The sequence below is a fragment of the Dunckerocampus dactyliophorus genome, chromosome 21 (genome assembly GCF_027744805.1).
Source record: "Dunckerocampus dactyliophorus isolate RoL2022-P2 chromosome 21, RoL_Ddac_1.1, whole genome shotgun sequence".
In the NCBI taxonomy this organism is placed as follows: domain Eukaryota; kingdom Metazoa; phylum Chordata; class Actinopteri; order Syngnathiformes; family Syngnathidae; genus Dunckerocampus; species Dunckerocampus dactyliophorus.
In genome coordinates this window covers 3542117-3561895 of record NC_072839.1, presented here as the reverse complement: position 1 = coordinate 3561895, position 19779 = coordinate 3542117, and the positions used below count along the sequence as shown (strand labels likewise).

Here is a 19779-nt window from a genome sequence, read left to right as displayed (position 1 = left end):
GAGGGGGTGTGGCCACGTGTACTTTATTGTTGTTATCAAGGTTAGCATTTCTGGTTGTGGAAATGAACTTCGGATTTATTATAAAAACTGAAAAAGGGGCTAAATGATGAGCAAGGTGCTAAAACATCATGACTGCATGTACTGTATCAACGTCCTGTTTTCCCAGGACATGCCCTGGGAAAACTGGACACATCCTGTCCTCGCCGTCCTATTTTTTATTTTTTATTTCTTTTACAAAGTGCTGAAAATGTCCTGGTTTTCATCATTTTTCATTAGGCCAATTTATTTTGTATATTTATTATTTATACAGTATTAGATTCTTATATTGTATTATTATTATTATTATTATTATTATTATTATTATTATTATTATTATTATTATTATATCATTTGATATATTATTTATAATATGTGATTTAACATGTATATTTATTGAATTTTACATATATTTAACATTTTAGTAAAAATAATTTCAATGTATTTGCTAGCGTACTGTAGATAATTATTTTTTTGTTGTTCTTTAAATAACAAGTAAGAACTGAAAAGAAAAGCTTTTTTTCAATTTTTTTTTCCATTTTCACATTTGCATATACCAGTGACGGGCAAACTGTGGCCAACGGGCCACATCAGGCCCGCCGTGCGTCTTACTCCGAATTCCAAATTCCTCGATTAACATCAAAACAACATAACGTGCAGTGCTATTGTGGCACGCTCGAGTCGCCAGCAGGGTCAGATGCAATCTGTAGCTTGTACAAAAAAGCGACACGTCACACACAACGTGCAAAGTGACCCACCCACTGCACCGTGTGGGCATAGGCAAATGTCTACGCACAATTTTTGCATTCGCATTTTTGCTTGATTGCAAAATATGTAGAGGAGGTCGTCAGGGAAGTAAACAAGGAGGCGTTAACATACTCTTGATATCCAATGTTTTATTCATAGTTCATATTGGTGCTGCAGCTGGACTACCCAGCATGCCTTGCGGACATTTGGAAATAACAGTTTTAAGTTTTTATGTTTAGCGCTTAGTTGTTGTTTGTCACCCAAGCAGCAGCAGTAGTAGTTAGTAGTAGTAGTAGTAGTAGTACATGTAGTAGTAGTTGTTGATTTACAGTATGCAATGTGTTAACTTGCTGTGGATGTGTTGTGTTTTCGCTTCGTTGCACCGTGAGCAAGTGTGTTGTTCTGTTTTATTGACCGCCTTTTTATAGACGATCCCTCCAACAAAGGTTTTTAACCCAATGTGGCCAGCCAGTCAAAAAGTTTGTCCACCCCTGGCATATACAAACGTCCTTTTTCCCAGGACATATCCTGATTTCACCTCTTTTTCATTGTTTTTCATGAAACCCTTTTTTTTCATAATTATTATTTAGATTCTTTTTTTATATGTCATTTAAAACGTATATTTTTTCCATTTTAAATGTACATTTTAGTAAAAACTATTTTAATGGATTTGCTAACAAAGCTAATTTGTCCAGTAAGAAAAGGGAGGACAGTTTTTCCTAAAAAACAAGCGACATTGTTTCAATCATTATTTCATTGTTTCTGCACCATTGAAACTCACACTCTGAAATTCGGAAGAGTTCTGTTTGAAAGGTGAGCATTGGTCAACATTCATCATGGTAATCTTTACCATGAATGGCTTAAATGCTGAGCAAAGCGGTTGCCAGGCCAAAAGGAAAAGGTAACACAACGATACAAAGAGAATGGCTACGGCAAAAACCTCAATAGTTTGGATGACAGAAGCAGAAGTCAAGAAGATTGTGACATGTCTGCATCGCATAGTTTCACTTAACTCTCGCACTCTGAGAACACAACACGCCATCCTATACAGCAAACTAACCAAAGAAGCCGCCGCTGTGGACAGCGACATTTCCGTCGCATTCGCGTGCAATTTTCCTGAGGGAATTCCAACTTCGTGTCACTGCAATCCAAAACGCCACAGATGTCAGGAAACGATTCATTTCCAGCGCTACCAATATAGCGCACTTAGTCTGCCATTGTTTGTGCCGCGCTCTGACTCATGCGAGGCGGCTTGGCTGGACACACAAAAGGAGGGGGTGGGGGTGCTCGGGACACCGCTGTCTATAAAGCAACCGCATATTTCTGCTTTACACTGAACTTTGCACGCAGGTTTATATTTCACGGTGGTCATCTCAAGGAAAATAGTGAAAGTCACCATGTAAAGTAAACTGCGCCGAGAAGCCAAAATAATGACTTTTGGCTGCCCTCTACTCCGGTTGTCACGTTGTACTTCTCTGAGCCAGCAACATATCGACAATTATTGACATTTTTCATCATCAAAAAAGTCAAGCGGAGGACGCCTGGGTGGTGGTTCGATCCTCCGTCCTCCCGTGACCATCCCAAAGTATTCTTGGGAAAAGTACCGAACCCCCAGTTGCTCCTGATGCTGCGTCCTCAGCAGGTAAATGCAGCAACAGTGCCCGAGCGCTTTGAGTGCCTTGAAGGTAGAAAGGCGCTCAGCAAGTGAAAGTCCACTCATATCGTACCATCAAAGGACAGATGAATTCTGGGGAATGTTTACGCCTCCCCAAGAGCACACTTGGATCAGATGGGCTGTTTGTTTCTCCACCTTATCTGTCGTGCCCAGCACGGCTTTGGAAACACTCAACACACACACAGTTTGTCTTTTTAATACATTTTCCACCACACACACGCGCGCACACACCATTTCGCTCCCCAGCAATGCACATTAAAGCTTGAGTGAGCATGTTTGAATAAACATGAAACAGCACAAATGTCTTCAGTTTGATGCACGCGGGGCCTCCAATCTGGGTTGGAATTGCAAGTTTCCAACAAATTCATGGAACACGCACACACGCACACGCACACACGCACACACGCACACGCAGCAACTGTCTTGCTCATTTACTGCAGCCAGCACTTTCCCACCCTGAGGCCCACCCTAAGTCTCAAGCGGTTCACAAATTCTGCTGTTATATTTACTCAGCTCACTTTCTCCAGCTGATGTAGTGGTGGTCTGCAGAACCGTGCACGTGTGTGTGTGTGTGTGTGCGCCAAACAATTCCAGATAAGGCAAGGAATTTCACAACAAGCAATATGTGGCAGGGAAAAAAAAAAAAAAGGCGACGGACAGGCCTGTGAAAAGCTCTCACGCGTCACGAGATAGCCATTCAGAGCGTGATGCGGGCCAGCGGCCGCTGGAGGAAGTTCAATTTGACCTCTGATTTAAAGCCATTACAACAAGTGTGGCGAGGGTTGACTCTTTCAGTCCACACTCGAAAAATGTCACCGTCAAACGAAAGATAAGCCCGGGTGTGCCGCTAACATTTAAGTGGAGCTACGCCACACAATCCATTGGGATCGAATAAAGAGCTGTTGGTGAATATTACAATAAAATATTGGAAACGCGTTCCAGTTTGATGCCGTGTTTTGCGCATATATCTAACAGTGTCTATCAAAATTGGGGATTATTCTTGTGTAAAGGCTGAATTTTTGATACAGGTCTCACATGATTACAACGTGGAGGAGTGCAGTACGTAATATTGTGGCCATGAGGTTTCAAAATCAAATGGGTAGTAAGGAACTTCCTATGGGAATTCACGTGACTTTAGGGGAAATTGATTAGAATAAACTGAAAAGCTGCGAAATTGATGATAATCCCTGCATAATTCTGGTTCAGCCTCAAAAGGAACCTTATATAAACTCAAACACTTGAAAACGTTGTGCTTTTGCACAGCCGTCTGCACGTCGGCTCACTTGCGATGGTGAGCTGCAGTGTCCAACCTTGTAAAAATGGAAACAATCCACAGTCCACTGCAATTCATTTCTCCAGTGAGGCTGTTAATTAGTCAGCTGTGGGCTTCCTTTTATCTTGGCTGTGATAGGCACGCTAGGGATTATTGTGCCTGGTGTGAGATTATTCAAACCTGCAATAAAAGCCTGTTGTTCCGGCGACCAAGTCTGGTGCTTGCGTGTCTCACCAAACATGACAGTAACGAGAGTGTTGTGCTACACATATTGTCACGTCTTTGAAAGACTTATTTGTATTTTAGTTCATTTAGCCATTTTTGTATGTAATGTAAAATGTGCTTAAATATGTATGTCTTTGGAAGAATATACTGTATATATAGCCATCAATCTTCTACCGCTTATCCGAGATGGGGTCACGGGGGCAGCAGCCTAAGCAGGGAGGCCCAGACTTCCCTCTCCCCCGCCACTTCGTCCAGCTCCTCCCGGCGGATCCCGAGGCGTTCCCAGGCCCGTTGGGAGACATAGTCTCTCCAGCGTGATGGAGTGAAGCTGCAAAACTCAAAGTGCAAAGTGGGGAGGTATTACTGTATTCACAAATAAATCCATTTGAAATCAAGTTCATCTTGTAGCATTGTAATCTACGCTCAACTGACATTGCTTCACGTGGTGTGAACCTTCTAAGTGTCTGCATCAAACCCACCCTCCTCAAGTCACTCCTCCCGCTTCAGCTGCTGACGTGTTTGTGAAAAAATCCTGCGGCCTACCGAGCACGCTGACGGAGCGCTGAGACGATGGCTCCCAACCCGGACCCTCAGGATGGTGTCTGCGCCGCTTCTCGGTGCCAAGGGAGGGGCGTTCCCAGGGAGCCAGTTGTCACAACAAGCCCGGAGGACAAACCGCTGCTTTGCCACCAATGTACCAAATCCAAGCTATGGAGAGACAAGGTAACGTCTCCCACTGCAAAGCAGGTGTCCTACTATGTTAATATTACTTTTAGCATCTTATGCTGCCAGCACATAGCATGCTCAACTGACCGAGCAATGTTTACTTCTGGCTTCTTTCGAGTCTGCCACTGGCTTTGCCAATGAATAAAAATGCTAATTTATCATAGCAGCTTATGCTATTAGTAGCCTATTTCCCTTGTTTACGCCAAACAAAGTGCTTCAGAAAGAAATGAGTTAAGGACCTTATCAGAGCATATTGCAGCGATCCACAGACACCGCACACATACACACACATGCACTTTGACTAGCTTGGATGCGGAGTAAATGCACTGATATTCCAGCATAATCACACCCGAGTCGCTTAAAATTCCAAGACTACCACAACATAAATGCCCCTTTTTTCCCCCACCAAATGAGTCAAATGTCACATAAGTGACAATTCAAGTATACGTCACTTCTGTAGGGGGAGTCCGAGAGCAAAGTTAAATTATTTAGTAGCTCTTGGGCGATGGAGTCAGAACTAACTCACCTGCAAACAAACCTAAAACACAACATGGGGCTGCAGCGATAAGGGACATAAAGCCCACTTTCTGTGGATGGTGACATTTTTAAAGCTTTAATTACATGCTTGGCTAACGGGTAAGCCAACGTCTCGCCGGCTGCAGAATTACACTATCACTGTCTACAGCTGCGAGCGGCCGCACGTCTTGGACTGATTTGCTAGTCACGCATGCACACCTGCATACATTGGACGTCTGTGTGGTGAGAAGGCAAATATAGGGCGCCAGCCACTTCCCAAAGAGACGATACGATGTCAAGCGCATTAAAATGCTGTGTTGATGCCAAGTGGACTAATGTAATCCAATGTTTTAATTCTTTTAAATGTTACGTCAGCTCATTTAATTCATCTATCGCAACAGTGTCCAACGTGTGGCTTTGAGGACATTTGCGGACGGTGGCTGGTTTTTTTTTGTTTGTTTTTTTTATTGGCCCACAGCACATTCCAAAAACACAAACAGTAAAACAGCAGCAAAAATGGAAAAAAAAACGCAGTAATTTGATAATAATAAAGTAAAAATATTCTGAAAATAGTCATAATATTACAAGAAAAAATACCTCAATAGGGAAAAAATACATAATTTTATGAGAATAAAGTCATAATATCATTAGCAACCCCCTTTTTCTACTGTAAGAGCTGATATCGTGCCATTTTCATGGTTTTCTTGAAAACCCAAATCACTTAAGTTCTTACATCAATAGCAGCGGCATTGTTCTGCCAAAAAATTTAACTCTGAGCTATTTTCATTGTCATTATTAGATTTGCCCAAACAAATGTGCCTTTAGTGGTACCAGGCATGAAAATGACCAAGAAACTGACAATGGTAATTAAAGAGAAAAGGGGAGTGTTAGACAGTTGGTACCCACGCAAATCATCGGAGAAGGCGTTCACGGAGGTGGTTGTATCAATAAATAAATAAATAAATGGTCTTCCGCGAGGTTAACATTTGGAGGTGCACGTCACGCTACCCCACGGTTTGCAGGGGGAGGAGCGAGCCGTTTTTGCTTGTGATGCGCCTCGACACACAAACATCATCTAAGTTTCGAAGCGTACAAGCATATTCAAGGGTCAAAATGCATGCCGAATGCAGAAAATGCATGCATGTTGGCATATCTGTGGTTAAGCAGGGCCAGCAAGGCTTTCTCTGCTGGCCTAACCCTTACCAGAGGCACTGACGTACATTTGACATTTTAAATTATAGTATTTCTTCCCTGAAATGATACTTATTTATTCCCAACAAGTCTATTACTTCATTTCGTAGCATGTTGCTTCCAGTAGTGTATGTTAGATTTTTTTTGTCCAATCAGATTCCAGCTTCTATGTGTTGCCATATCAGTGGAATCTGCCTTGGGCCTTCAGAATAAAGAGTGTTGGCCCCTGTCAAATACACCTTATTAGAAATGGGTCTGTTCTGCTTTTTTTAAGCCAATCAGACTTCGGATTTGCCTCTCAGGGCCAGCTAGCAGGCCCCCAGTCTGGATTGGCTGATCAATAAGACAAGTTAAACCAATAACGGCTGACTGAGGAGGAGAAAACTGCCATTTCTGGTGAATAGATGGATTCAACTTGAAAGGTTTTATTTTTTTGTCATGTTATTCGATAATTATTGATACTGGCTCTCACGGCGTCTTGCCGGCCCACTGAAGGCCCAGGGACCAAATGCACCACCCGCCACTGCTAAAGAGGGTGTACAGTATACAGTATACAGGGTATACAGTAGTATACAGTAAGGTACATTTGTGAATTTGACTGCTTTTCCCATTCACATCAAAACTGGGACAGCCAAAAAAAAAAAAAGGAAAAAAAGCATGCTAAACATTCTCCACCTTATTTTTTTAAATATTTTCTGCTTTCTGCCTTCCTCTGTCAAACACTTCATTGGTCAAAGCTTAAGGGAGCCACGAAGCAAGCACAAGTGCTCTACAATCAATCTTCCCACATGCTGCTTGCAATCAGCACATCCAAGATAACAAGCTCAAACCCACTGCCAACACCTACAGCTCAGTAATTACACGCCTGAAAAAACAACAACAACCACCACCTTTTTGGCTATATATATATATATATATGAATATATATATATATATAACATAAAGAAGATAAAGAGAGAGCCACAAGCAAGACGTGTAGAGGAGTACACTATCTGAAGAAAGGTGGCAGAGGGGGATAGTAAATTGGGTCTTGGCTCCAGTGGAACCAATTAATTAGTTGAGCGTGTGCACGTGTGTTGTCTTATGTGTGTGTTGAGTTGTAAACTGTCCCATTAACAACAGAGACAAGCACAATCTCCTAAACTTGGCGCGTTAATGAGAGAGTCATCTTCTGGAGAGGATGCAGCACGAGTGAGTGTGCTCGTGCACGTGTGAGTGCGTGTGCTTGGGCTTCCATCGCCGACAAGCTGACTCTCCCAAGGGTGAAAGTGGAACAAGAGAGGAGTTGAGTTGGAGACGAAGCCCGCAGGCATCCGCTGTGATCATGCCTCTGCTCGACCAAGCAAACACATGTAGGAGCATCTTCTCGCCGCTTGCCTCCCCGTGCAACTCAAGAGTTTTTTGGAGTGTTTTTTTACAACCGGTCTGACAGCAGACACTTTCTGAACAAACCAGCAGCTCATCACGAGGGCAATAACACCAGCCAAAATATGGATGAACTATTTTTATGTGCCTGGATTCAAACTGAGACACGCATAAAAGCTTTAATTGCCCAAATTGGAAGCACAACCAACTGATTCTGCAACCATAAAGAGGCATCATAAAAAAATTTTAAAAAATTAAAAAAAAACACTCTCTTCCACTAGACATCCCATTGCAAAGAGGAAACATAAAGGAGGAAGTTTCACGGCATGGGTTTTCTACTGCCAAGCAGCTGTATGCAACCTTACATCACCAAGCACGGCGCCAGATATTGGACAGAGGGGTGCAAAGCATGCGGCCGTTGGCTACGGAGCAGTGGGAATGTCTTCTGAGGAGTGACTAATCTCCATGTGGGAGTCTAATGACTGACTGCATTTTGCCAAGTGTAAAGTTTGGTGGAGGAGGCTCGCTTGCCCGAGGAAGACCTTGGCCACTTAAGTTGTAATTGATGCTTCACCCGACCCAGACATTTTCAACAATTGTGCATCCAACTTTGCGGGAACACTTTTTGGGAAGGCTCTTTTCTCTTCCAGCATGACTGTGATAGACGTGGATAGAACTTAGAGTAGTCAGTGTGCAACTTGGAAACCGGTCTGCGTCGCTTCCGGTGTGACTTACGGTGCTCCCTCGCTCTCACGGTTCACCTTGCGTGGATTCGCAGGTTTTTGTTATTACAGCGTATGAACTATGCTCGAGGCTGAGTCTGGCCCTTTAAGAAGAATTGCATTGTGGGAAGTTGAGTGTCTCTCTCTTCCCTCTCTCGTCTGTCTGCACCGCCCATTGTTTTCTGCTTCCCGATTGGCTGTAGACCTTTGTCAATCAATCAATCAATCAGTCTCCTTCGTGCCGTCCTGCCATGTCTCCTGTGTCATCGCTAGCTTGCTTGCTAGCTTGGGAATTAATCTTCGGTTCGTCTGCAGCAATATGTTTTAACACGGATACAAAAACGCTACAGTACAGAGGAACGGCGCCGGGACAAAAAGGCATGGACACAGGAATGAAATGCGCATGGGTGACTTCATTTCTTGTATTGATCCTGAAGGTCAATCATTAAAATTCAATTCAAAATGAAGTTGGCTACTTCGCGGATTTCTCTTATTGCGGGCTATTTTGGGAATCTATCCCCAGCAATAAACGAGGGAACACTGTATTTGATATTGCCACATACAGACTCAGTATTGTTGTACAATGGTCGGTAGATTAAAGGATAATAACCATGCATGTCGTTGAAATGATTTGCTCCATATGTGTGAGTGTGCATGGTGTGTTGCACAAAGACCTGACATTGTTGAATGCTTACCTTCGGCGTCAGACATAATGAATGTAGCAGGTGAAAATAGCACTAACGCTAATACCATGTCTATCTGCGTTCTGACACCAAGTCAGTCTGCATGAATCCATTCATTGATGTGTCCAACGTTTCACTGCGCTCTATGAACTGGGGGTGTCAAATTAAATTAAGACTAATTGTGACCAAGTAATTAATTTTAATTCAATGAATTACATGTTTTTAAAAATGTAATTCTGTATTATTAGTTTTTACTTATTATTATTAAATCATTTAATACAAAAATATTATATTTAGAGCAATTTTTTATCACGTTCATCTACTGTAATTTTTAATCATTGACTTTACTGTTTCTGCATGCGAGTTGCCTTCTTACAAAATCCGTTCTTAAGTGTTGGGCTTCCTGTGCTTGAGTTGTTGGGGTGGATAACAACGGTCAGTCACACCCTGAAGTAGACACTGATTGGCTGTCATTGTGTGGTTAAAGACTTGAGAGTTGCAAAACACCGACTTGCTCCCACCTCTCCTTAGGAAGAACTTTTTGCGAAATTCCTGTTTGACCGATTTCCACATGGAAGAACTCGTTCTGACGTCGAGCAACATCCAGTTGTCCCTTGTTTATAGCGGTTAATTGGTTCCATACAAGACAGCAATAAATGAATTTCCACCATATAGGATTCAATGTTAATAAATGGAATATTTTCATAGTTAAAGCATAGAAAACCTGTTTATGACTTTCTCAATACGTTTTTTAGCATTATTAGAGCCAAATAACATTGCGCAACTCTTATGCGGCAGTGACTTGAGACAGTTGCTAGCTGGCAAGCTAACCAGTTAGCCTCAAATGTATTTCTTCGAAACTTAAGCCAAAAACGTACCACTTCCACCCGGAGCGGGAGGAGAACTTTTTTTCCCCACTATTATGTTGGACATGCCATGGCTGACTTCATGAATTCATGCAGTGTTAAGGTAATGTAAGGTAATGTCTCAATGTTTTGTGTCATTACTGCCGCCTAGTGACCAGAATGCTACATATCCCTTGTATTTCTATATGTTTTGACTCAAAATAGACCATAATCTACCACTAAACAGTGATCATTTACTAATTAATTCATTTCTGGAAAAAAAACACAACATAGCGAGGGACGACCGAATGCGCTTCTTTGACCCCCATCTGCTTGAGACTGCTTGTGTCTCCCACAATGAACCGCAGCATCCCCCCAGCACTCAAGGAGCTCCAGACCCATGGCATTTCCACAGTCATGCTTCCCGGCTATTTAGACAATAATGGCTGTTTGCTGAGTCATTTTCAGGGGACAGTGAATCTATACTAAGCTGTGGACGGGCTCCTCTAAAGTGCATCCACGTTTTATTTCTATCGTTTTGTCACTTGAGAAGATCTACTGTAATATAGGCCGTCTGTTCAGACAAGCCTACGCAAGTCTGAGATTGAAAGTATGCTGCATCCTTAGCTGATTACATGGTACAATGGCAGTAAATCATCATCTTGCCATGCTGACAAACACCCGCTATGGGAATATGCTTTCATGTGTTTCTGCCAACTGGCTCCCGCAACACTCGCTTTCAGGTCCTCTCCATTAAAAATGTGCCCTAAATGTACATGTTTCTTCTAACTTTGTTCATTCCACAGCATCATTGGGGGGGAGGTTGGGGGGGTCCGCTGGAGAATAAAGCCAGCATCTTATCTTGAGGTCTACAGTATACTGTCTTGTTGAAATGGCCAAGATAATAAGCTCATTTGCATCCATGCGAAAAAGGAAGCGAGTGAATCGGCGGTGTGTCTTTGTAATTCAAAACCCATTAAAATGAACTTTTAACATCAGGACGCCGTGATTAGGAGTCTTCTGGGAGGCCTTAATTGCGTTTGCTTCTGTGCGATGCAGACCAGGCTGTTTTTTTTTGGAAGAAGTTACACAGCTGAGATTTAACAACACTCTCAGAGGGAAACGACAGCAAGGAAGCACAAGCAACTCTCGCAAAGTATTAATATTAAAAATGCATCACGCTAATATTGGTGGAATATTTCAATATTTTGGTGTTTTGTCATTTTTAAGACTGGAGTTAGAATTTAAATGTCCCCCTTTGTTCTTTCTGTGTCATTTAATGAGATCCAAAGTACAAACTAGATGAAAAATGATTTAGTTTAGGTTCAAAAACAATCCTAGACACACAGTAAATGAATACATATCCAAACAGGTGCAACAATGCACAAAATTCATGGTTCGGTCTATTCAATTACTTTAGTATGCTCGATTATTTTGATGCAAAAAAAAAAATCAATTTTCATTTTTAAAGTAGAACTGTAGGAAGCAATTTCAGTAGAAATTGTGTGATGAAATGATGAAATGGTGACGCTGAACTGAAATGTAGAATGAATGTTGAAATATTCTAGAATGCGTTGAAATCTATTCGCCGACGGCTGAGGATCGAATCAGCAACCATCAGGTTGTCACAGAAAATACCGAATTATGGAAAATACGGGAATTTTTAGAATTTGAAATGTTGGAAAGTAAAAATAAAGACTGAATGCATCAATAAGTTGGGACAGGGGATTGAACCAGCAACCATCAAGTTGGGGGACGACCACTCTACAACCTGAGCTGTGCCACTGTGCACAGAAGAAGCAGAATGTTACATAAATGTGCATGAATTCCCACCAATGGGCGGCGACACTGAATTGTGCATTCATTATCAATAGGAAAACGGTCACAGAAAACATTGAATTATGGAAAAAGTGGGAATTTTTCTAAAAGTCCTGATCGGTAGCTTGCACGTCCTGAAGACTTTGCAGAATTTGAAGTGTTGGAAAGTAAAAATGCAGACAGAATGTTGAAATGTATCAATAAGTTGAGTGATTACAGCAGGATCGAAGATCGAACCAGCACCCATCAGGTTTGGAAACAAGCACGCTACCTACTGAGCCATGCCATGTCAATGGAATAAAATAAAATAAACTGGTTTTCCACCAGTAGGGGCACCAAATAAACTGCCCATTCATTGTCAATGGGAAAATTGTCCCAGAACATATTAAATTACAGTAAATGTGGGATTTGTTTATGTGGAAAAGTCCAGATGGATAGCCTGAGTCCTGAATGAGCTGAACATTTTGATGTTGGATTAGTTTGAATCGGTAAGAAGAAGAAGGAGACGAAAAATGGTGTACAAAAACGCTGTTTTGCATGCCACTTGAGACGCCGTCTGCCGCCGGCCCCGCAGCCACAACAGAAGCCGCTGATTGCCTCCGCCTGCGGGGATTCGGATGTCAGCTTTCGGATGTCACGTGACATGGACATCTGGGTTACAGCATTGTTAATCCTGTTAAACAATACACACGACATTAAACCGCACTGAAGCTGATCACAGACTCTTTTAGCCCACTTCCAGGTGTCACAAATGCTTTGCTACAGGGAACAAACCCAAAAACAACAGCTAGTTGTCTTGATGTCATACGCTAGAGTCCATAGACTTTAATGGCCAATACATCCTTCAAAGATGCTAGTTGGCCACAGCCAATCATCAAGCTCATTGCAAGAGGCGGTGAATTACGTCCACAAAAATGTGGTGTAAAATGTGCTTCAATTGGAGTAAAAGCCAGTTTAGGGTATTTATGGAGGTACAGTTAGTTTGTCCTGTCAAAGCAGCATGAGTGACATTTAAGGCACTGGACGAGGAGGGAAAACTGAACCTGAGGGTGTCGTCACTGCTGATCCCCCCGCGTACCACGCTGCACTTTTACTAATCACATCTCACTTTAATGTTTCCGCGCCGTCACCTTGTTTGATCGATGACACTATGCCCTCCCTCGGAAGCGTGAGGCGTACGGTGTGAAGCGCACACTTAATCCACTCTACCAACGCGCCCTCAATCATCGACACGCCACACCGGGTGGACACGGGAGCGTGCTGAATGTAAAGTAGGCAAATGTTAGATTGGGAAGGGTCCACACGGGCCCGGTAAACAGACATGCGTGTCAATTTGATCAGTTGTCGATATGAAATAGACATAAGCTGTGTCTGCTGGGTGTTTGTTACTTAGCAGCAACAATAGCAAACCCTGTAACCGCAGAAGAAAGGTAAAAGTGCATCTGAGGTTCTATTTCAACAGCATCGTGTTGTCTTTATCATCGCACGAGTCGTACACTAAACGTAGTACAATTTGGAGTTCCAGCTATATTCTATGGAAAAATGTGCCTCGTAAGTCATGCGGACGTCAGCAAATTTAACCGAAAAGTCAGCTCAGTGAGCATTTAAAAGATTGAAGAGCTCAAAGAGAAAGTGTGACGATAACCATAGAAGCGGAAATTGAGGTTGAGGCTTATTGAGGCTGTTCAGTGCAATGCAAGCAATACAATGAATTAAACATCAGTTACACACACTCGTTCATCTTACCCAAACCACTGCACAGCACAAGCACAAAAATAAACTACAGGCTTTCCACCGCCCCAGTTTTCATTGAAAATTTGTCAAATTTTTGCCTTGGGTTTTTATACAATATTGCAAGTAACAAACTAGTCTGTTTGCTGTGGAATCGTTTGCCCAAACAAAGCACCCCGCGCGGAGCATTTTTTTTATTGAGCAAACTGCTAAATAACCCGCCATGGGGCCAAAGGCAAGTTGCGAGTGCCAGCAATTTGATAAAGGTGATAAACGCTTTTGAATTCTATCTCCAGGCTCTATCCATTCGTCATTTGTAATGATTTCACATTGCTTTCTGCATGTAAAACTACTATTACGCTGTAAAATCTATTTTTGGTGACATTTGTGAGGGTCTGGAACAAATTCATTTGTTTTGCATTATTTCCTATAGGACAAATTGCTATGAAACTATAAATGACATAACAGGGCTAACCGGTGATGCGTGCAACTGAGAAGCCAATGCATTTTCCTCCTTTCCCTTGTTTTTAAACAAATATAAAGTAAAAATGTATTCAAAGTTGTGAAATACTTGCAGGTAATTAATGATGATTGCTTGTTGAGATTTCATAGGCAATGTCACCTTCCGAAGCGCCCTTGTGGCAAATTTCAAATGAACTAGTAAATAATTTAGAAGGTACTCGTGTTTGGCACACACATGCACGCGCGCAATATGAAAAGGTGCCTTTCATATTGCATTTGAGGACGTTTACTGTCAGACAGCTAATTTAAAGTCACAAGGGGAACGTTGTTACATAACAGTGCAAAGCGCATGACTCAAGGAAATCGCTGCAGTAAGTCTGTCTCAGAAGTGTGTGTTGTCTGACTCAAAGGTAGGCCGAGGAGATGGAACAAAAAAATAAAGTTATATGTTGCCGCTCAGCACAGATGCAGCGTATAATCAACATTTCAGGTGTGAGTGAAATTCCTGATAAGGAGTGATCAGACTGTCACCTTTGCTGGGAGTGCTGTGCTCTATAATTGTGTGAAGAATGCGTGTGTCAGCAGCACCCGAAGGAGGAAAGAGACCCAGGTGGTGTGTGTGTGTGTGGGGGGGAAGCATCCCAACAGTTTGATGTTGGAGTGGTTGGAAGCGGTCGAGAAATGTGGGAGAAGTTAGCGGACGAAAAACGGGGGAATTTGAAATGTTGTAATGTAAAAAATGTACAATGATTGCTTGTATGTATAAATAATAACGATTACACGAGGACCGAACCAGCAACCATCCGGTTGGGAGATGACCACCTGAGCCACGTCACCCTGTAGAATAAGCGGAACGTGACAGAACAATTTTCACCAGAAGGAGGAGTCATTTCATTTGTATGTTTGCTTTTAGGGGACGAAAAACGGAAGCATTTGAACTGTCGGAAACTTTAAATGAGGAAAAAAAAAGTTGAATGAGCACAGCAGGAGGGATGCTTGAACCAGCAACCATCGGCTGGGGAAACAACCACTTCACCTCCTCCGCCTCGTCATTAATGAAACACTCATTAATAATAATGAACGATGATCAATAGAACAGATGCAGTCGGAGTCACGCACCCTGGAGAATAAGCAGAATGTTTCAGTACGGGGAAATGGAAAATGAATTTCCACCGGTTTGGGGCACCGTATAAACTACCCCTTCATTTTCAGTGCGAAAAATGTCACAGAAAATATGAAATTAAACAGTAAATGTGAGAATTTTTGGGAAAATAGAATATGAAATTGGAACAAGTTTTGAGGTCATGTCATACAAGGTCATACATTTAAAAAAACACAAAAAAACGCGCACAAATAAAGAGTCGCACACATGCAACAATATGTATCCTACAGCAGCAGCCCAGCAGGGGAAGCGTCCCACGGGTGCCAGTAAAGGCTGCGTCTATAGCAGGGACAGGTCTAATTTAAGCTCAGGGCGAAATATGCAGCGAACCACTGAGCTGCTTCATGACGCCTTCAACATCAAAGCCGGATGGCATCACTTTTAGCCGCGATGCATTCATTCACAGTCTATGTTTAGGTTCTGCCTCCTCTTGCCGCCAAGATTCTAAATAAAGACCACCAAAGTTTCCTCCCCACACAATGCATATTCATGCTGCGTGCACACACGCACACACACACACACACACACACACACACACACACACACACACACACACACACACACACCAGCCCATTGGACTCAGGCCAAGTGGATAAAATATTCTGTGAAATTAGGCAGGTATTGATTTTGGTTGTGGCTCCCCGTGTCATTATCCTGCTGGGGTGTATTTACTGTGAGGTCTCTCCTCTTGTTGTCACGTACGCCCTGGGGTCCATCTGGGCTCAATTGGAGGCCAAAAACAGATGTTTCTTAACACACGTGTGTTTTTGTCTGCGTGGTTGCTCAAGCAACAAAAAGCACGTCTGTGCAGACGACGTGTGTGTTTATGTGTGTGTACAGCTGTCTACCTGACCCAAATATACCCGTTACAGATGAAATGCCTCTTTGTGAACAAACCTGACCCACTTGTATCGCTCGGTGTTTAAACAAGTGGTCCTGCGACGTCTCTTCCGACATGTGTTAAGATGTATGTGCCAATTTATTTTTATTTCTGGAAATGATGAAAACCATAGCAGTCGATATTGGTATTATGCGTGTTAGGGCTATGGTGGAAATAAAAAAGTATTGTATTACAAGAAGGCATGGCAGTCTAAGAAAAAAGTCAAATGTCAGTAAAATGCATTATATGATTAAAAAACACAATAATTGTATTGGATGTTAATATATATTAAAAAGAACTTAACTGCATGTACTTAATCGCAATAATTGTGTAACTACTTCATTTATTAAATGTAACTTAATTGCATAATTTACCAAAAAAGATTAAGTCATTCATATAACGAATGACTTTTTTATTTACATTAACTCAATTCACGTTGTTTATACTTGAATCATACATACACCCACATTTTTTGGGAGGGGGGAAATGTCTCTAAGGGGAACAAAAAATATACAAATAAAATCCTTAATAATAAGGAAATTGTGAATTGTGAACATTACCATTAGTTTGTGTCTGTTCCTGTGAAAGAACTACGCAAACTGACACATTTCGGGCCATGTGGGAATTTTGACACTCATTAACATTGCTTGTTAATATTCTGATTTATTCAAAAAGGCAGATGAATTACTTTCTTGAAAAAAAATTTGACTTTCTCCCAAAATATAATTTTTTCCTGAAATAACGGCCGTTTCTGCCTCTTTCCTGCCTAAAATAAGACTTTTGTCTTGAAAATAATAAATCATTTTAAAAAATCGCAGGCAACAGACTTTTTCCTAAAAAAAAAAAATTTGAAAAAACTGGAAAAAAATGTCTCTGAAAAAATATAAAATATGCCTCTCTGGCTTTTTGATCCTATAATTCATTTTTATTGTTGTAGTTTTTAACAACCACAAAGTCTTATTCTAGTCTATTTTTCTAAAAAAAAAAGTTCTCCACTAGGGATCGTAGTTTGACAGCCTCTTTCTAGGGACTTTGAGCACCTGGATGGTCTATGCCAATTTGTGAAGCATTTTAGGCTACTCAGTACACAAAACTGATCCAGGACTTCGTCAACTGGAGCGACACAAACCACCTGCACCTCACCACCAACAAGACCAGGGAAATGGTGGCGGACTTTAGGAGAAACAGGACACACCCAGTACCTGTTCCCATTAAAGGTGACGGTGACCTGGGAGTGCATCTGGATGATGAACTGGACTGGACTGCCAACATAGATGCTATGTGCAGAAAAGGGCAAAGCCGTCTGTACTTCCTTAGAAGGCTGGCGTCCTTCAGCGTATGCAAGAAGCTGCTGCAGATCTTGGACCAGCCTGTGGTAGCTCGTGCACTCCTGTATGCAGTCGTGTGCTGGGACAGCAGCCTCAAGAAGAAGGACGCCACACGCCTGGACCAACTGGTGAGGAAGGCAGGCTCTGTCATTGGCACTGAGCTGGACAGCCTGAAATGTGAATTTCTCTTGGAGATCAATATAGTATCTTTACTCACTTGTGCAAACCCCAAGTTATGTGAGGGGGGACGAGGGGGGGGTGTTAACTTTAAGTAGAAAAAGAAATAGCCTACAGACGCGATGACACTCGTGGAAAAAAGACCAGAGAGGAGCCCAAAAGGTCATCTGGGGTCACTTGAGGTCGATTACTGCAGCGGAGCTGCTTATGAGAGGAGGAGGAGAGCAAAAGGATAAAGGGGACTTATGAGAGGAAGGGAAGCCAAACAATGGAGAGGAGATGAAGCAGGCTGTGGCTGGAGGAGGTGTTAAAGAGGTGAGGCGGGAACAAAAGGAGCAGTCAGAGGGGGGGCTAATGGAGGCGATTAATACAAGATGGGTTCAGATGTAAAGAAAGACGAAGATGGAGGGATGGGAAGTGAGACTTTGTTGAAAAGTGCTTCCAAGAACTGCTGGCAATTCCACAGTCCTGTCAATGCATGGCACACGGTGCTATGAAGGTCCTTGAATCAGGAGAAGACAACACGGGGTTGGGGGGGGATGGCCGCAGCTGCAAAAGCACACCCTTCTTATAAAATGGAGACGGAACACCAGCGTGGGGGGGGGGGGCCCTCCAGGTGCAACACAGCCAGGCTGGTCTCTTTAAAATTCTCCCTCATTAACTTCACACGTTATTTCTTTGTGAGACGACAACATGGGAGAATTGAATTAAAAAAAAACAAAACTCTAAGAAGCACAACAAAGCATACTTGTGTCAAGAGCAGCGCCGGGAATACTTGGTGATAATGTGACTCTCCCATTGATAACATGTAGATCTATATTATGTCTTATTTCTGTCTTATACTCTATGTCTTCTCTTCAGATGTCTACTATATTATTATTATATTATATTATTATGATAGATTATAGTGTATAGTTGACTATAGGGGTGCTATTTCATGTATATTGAGTATTGCAAGTCACAAGCGATGTCTTCAGCCTTAATCTTATGAAACGCTGTCCAACGGCACATGCCACGACAAAGATAAATCCAAATTCTTTTACATATTTGAAAGTTGTTTTTTCTTAAATTAACGCAATAACAACAAAAAAATTCAAATAAATGTAAATAATTAAAACAATGAATAATAATACATACAATAGGGTCTTTGCACACTCTGTATGGGGTCATAATAATAATAATAATAATAATAATAATTTACATAAATAGATACATTGATTTATGAAGGAGTAATTCTGTTATTAATCAATTACTTTTTTTGGAAAGTAACTTCAAATTCAAACAGCTTAGGGTGTCTGGGCATGTGAGTCTGCCCTTCACCGTCTCTGTCCCTCACAGTAGGAGGAGATTAGCTAACATTTTAGCATGAATAGTCGGACATTTCCCCCAGAAGCCGTCTGTTTGGGTTGTATTGATAGGTCTCCTTGCACGCAGGTTTTATTACATTTGACCTCTCATTAATCCCAAAGAACTTGTCTCATCTCTCGTCTGTTTTGAAGCCAACTGGCGAGGAGCGGGAACATTACAGTCGTCCTTTTCCAGTTGGGCAGTGTCCCGCTACCATGCGTCGCATGTGCAAGATATGGAACAAGCACGTGACTCCACATAAACAACACAAGCCGTAAACGAGCCTAGTCTTTATTGCTGCTCCCAGACTGTCAATGTCTGCACTTTTTTTTCTCTTAGCCCCCACACCCCTCCCCCCAGGTGGCTGGTACAATTGTGTTATTCTTCTGAGGCCGTGCGAGCGGGTGTCTGCATGGTGCGACTGCGTCTGGAGGCGGTAAAACAGCAGAAAGCACATAAATAATGACTTAACGATCCCGCTCCGCCCTCCACTTTCATGATGACGAAGGAGTTTTCCAAGTCGGGACCGATCCACATGTGGCTCGCAGGTGTTGTAAGCGCCGTCCGCGTTAGTCCTACCAAGGTCCACTTGGTGCTCTTTTATTAACCCCTCGTCTGCTTTGACTGCACATATACAGTCGATGCGTTCTTCCTGTGCCAAAATTCATCTTTGTGGCATATGTGCCTTCTTGGCCCGTATAGAGTCAGCACATTAATCATATCATCAAGTTTACTCACATTCAAAGAGCGCGCATTAATGATAAATGCCTTACAGGTGCAGTAAGTCAATGCACAGCTCTAAACATAGAAGATTGACGTTTGTTCCTTTGGTACGTTCTCACAGAACTGTGACTCTCTAGTACAGCAGTG

General features: G+C 42.2%; 2 protein-coding genes across 5 annotated transcripts in view; both read right to left on the bottom strand.

Annotated features, from left to right (window-relative positions):
- si:dkey-118j18.2 (uncharacterized) overlaps positions 1–19779 on the bottom strand; it is a 192338-nt gene that overhangs the window by 129707 nt on the left and 42852 nt on the right. The window lies entirely within an intron of this gene.
- sema5a (sema domain, seven thrombospondin repeats (type 1 and type 1-like), transmembrane domain (TM) and short cytoplasmic domain, (semaphorin) 5A) overlaps positions 1–19779 on the bottom strand; it is a 133092-nt gene that overhangs the window by 101413 nt on the left and 11900 nt on the right. The window contains exon 1 of one of the 4 annotated variants that reach the window (XM_054765310.1): positions 17260–17527. The exons of the other annotated variants lie outside the window; for them this stretch is intronic. The gene's annotated coding sequence lies outside the window, so the exon portion shown is untranslated. Of the gene's footprint in view, positions 1–17259; positions 17528–19779 lie in introns of those variants that run through there. 4 annotated transcript variants of the gene reach the window in all.